We start from the raw sequence: 3020 nt of genomic DNA, 5'->3' as shown, positions 1-3020 counted from the left end.
TCGTTAGTTAGATAATTGAAAGACCTTTCAAATGAGCCTAAAACATCAAGGATCTGACAACCCTATCAAAAGTTATTAGCACTTAAGTGTTATTTATACACTTTTTTGAGGCCGGATCTCAGATATTGTGATAAAAATATTGTCTGAATCTTCCATGTGAACTATCGTTGGATAGGTGTTTTTATCAGACCTTGCCGATGAGCCAGAAAAATAGAAGGTCATCGAACTCTATCAAAAGAAATGAGTAATAAAGTTGATTTGTTAAACATGTTAAGGGAATGTTGCTATTTTTACTGAATGTATTGACTTTATGAATGTGAGGAAGGCACCAACCACCTAAAGGTGGACTAAGTAACGTTTTTAAGATAAACCTCCTCTATTCCTCCTTTCTCCCATCCCTTTCAAAAAGTCTCCAACAATCCGAGAGCAAGTTTTTATTTAGAAGGCCTCTAATTTTTTGAATGTAGCATTGAAATTAAAAAAAAAAACGTTCAGATCACCTTTCTATAAATGCTTTTCAAAAATCAAATCAAAATTTTATTTAAACCCGCTTTTCAATATTTGTGTATTTAGGCTCACATCAAAAGTTTAGAATTGTAAAATGTTTTAATTCGACCTTTTGCAGTTTCGACCATTTGTCCATTCGACCATTTGTCCATTCGACCTTTTGGCATTCGATCTTTTGTACATTTGACCTTATGTCTTTCGACCTTTTGTCATACATTCAACTATTCGTCAGATTTAAAGTGTCTTTTAAGTTTAAATTGCTGAGAACTAATTTCAGGTTTGGAAACAGTAGACACTATCTAATAATACAGCAATTCCCCACGAAAACAGCATGGAAAAAAACAAAAGTGCTCGGATCGGGCTCAAAATTTTTGTGGGAGTTCCCTGGCCGAAATAATTAGACCCGTATTTTTTTGTTTGGCCATTAGGGTGGCCTACGCCGTGTTAGGGTGGTCTTAAAAATGGCCATTTTCGTCGATTTTCGCAAAAACCACTTTTTTCGAAAAATCATAACTCCTCGCCATTTCAACCGATTTCAATTGTCTTATACGCAAATGAAAGGTGATAAGTTGGCCTTTCAAAGAAAAATAATAAAAAGTTTCAAAAATCTAGCCTAACATATGAAAAGGGCGTATGAAACTTTAAAATGTCGTTTTGACAGTGTCTGGACCAAAGAGCCTATGTCTGGAAATATTTTTATTTTTTTCACAAAAACTGCGATAACTTAAAAATTTCAGCGATGACCTATAAATGTCTGGGTACCAAAATTTTCGTAATTAAAAGACGCAACGAGGAGTTATGATTTTTCGAAAAAAGTGGTTTTTGCGAAAATTGACGAAAATGGCCATTTTTTAGACCACCCTAACACGGCGTAGGTCACCCTAATGGCCAAACAAAAAAATACGGGTCTAATTATTTCGGCCAGGGAACCCCCAGAAAAATTTTGAGCCCGATCCGAGCACTTTTGTTTTTTTTCCATGCTGTTTTCGTGGGGAATTGCTGAATATATAAACAAATCTGAAACACAAAGTTTTGTTCTGATTTGGTCTGTTTTTTTTTTTTAATTAAAAGAAGACTTTAAAAGATTTTTTTTCGAATTTTCATTTTTAGGATTGGTTTTAGACGTAAAAATTAGAAAAAAATCATTTTTTTTTTCAAATTTTTGTTAGAAGCAAAATTGTAATGACGTCTAAAGCATTTTGTAATAGTTTTTACGACAGGTTTTAAAACTCAGGTATACAATTTGAGTTATTTTCCTTTTTCTTAGACCTGGACAAAAACTTGGAATATTTTTTTTAAAGGGCTTCAAATAAATGAAATAAATAAATGTCATCGAAGGAAACACTCTAATAAGAAGTTATTACCATTATCTGATGTTTTTGTCTTTGTATACTTATTTATCACGTATCAGAATCGCTTTAAATTTTGTCATTAGGTTTTTTTAAAAATTAAAAAAAAACCTTCGAATGCTCACAATTCACATTGCCTTACAAAAGTGGCCCAGCAAATCGCCGGAAGCCATCTGGTGGTGACGGTGGCGTTCCGTCCAAAAGTGCTCACTGGCCGTAATTAATAGTTCCAGTTCAGCTCGTTTGCATTCATGGTTTTTGGATGCAGTTTGATCGCCTGCATCCATTTCCATTCCATCTTTTGGGTTGGTTTTTTTTTGCTACAACGCTCTCTATTTCACCGAACTGGATCCATTTCTGCCTAAAGCAGTAGCAAAGCGTTGAATTCGACCATCAGAAAAGCTCCGCAAAAAAATTAGTCCTGCCACGAGGACGAGAGGAGGGCATCAAATTGGAATTTGATACAGTCGCCACCACCACCATTCGGTCGGTTAGAGACGGACTACGTTGGTTTGAAATTGAGTGGCCTGGGTCAGGGTATGAATTGGACTCCAAATCGAGTTCTTCGTTTCCGTCAACGTTGACTCTGCTGGCCAGCTGACAGTGATCCGATATTGGTCACTCTGCAAGCTCGTTTTTTTTGTGACTTTGGATAGCTCGTTTCACATCCAATTCTGGTGGTTCAAATGGAATTGCAGTTTGCTGTTTTTTGTACCATTTCTCATGGTGAACGTTTCGAATTTAGACGCGGATGCATGATGATCTATTTGATTTGGCAAATTGAGTTCGCGGACTGGTTTTGTAAATTTATTTGGCAGGTTAAATATTATGACTACGGTTTCCTCAAGTTCCATCCCCAGCTTCAACTCCACAGTCCTGATAACTAGTAGTAAAACTTGCTGACGTACTTTTTTATGCTGCCCCTAAATTACAGAGTTGGTACACGAGCTCACTAGTTTTCAAATGTTTTTGCAGACCTAATTATTCCGTGCTCATCAAGCGTCGACTCATTAGTGTGTCGTGTGGTACAAATATACGACTATTTGACATCACACAAAACTGCAAAAACGTTTATACAAACCGTTAAGTATCCCCGCCAGGGCACTTGCCTACTTGCCACCGACATGCCATAAAAATAATCATTAGGCCACATTTATAGCGAAG

Source organism: Culex quinquefasciatus, chromosome 2 (genome assembly GCF_015732765.1).
Source record: "Culex quinquefasciatus strain JHB chromosome 2, VPISU_Cqui_1.0_pri_paternal, whole genome shotgun sequence".
Taxonomy (NCBI): Eukaryota; Metazoa; Arthropoda; class Insecta; order Diptera; family Culicidae; genus Culex; species Culex quinquefasciatus.
Note: the sequence above shows the minus strand (reverse complement) of the source record.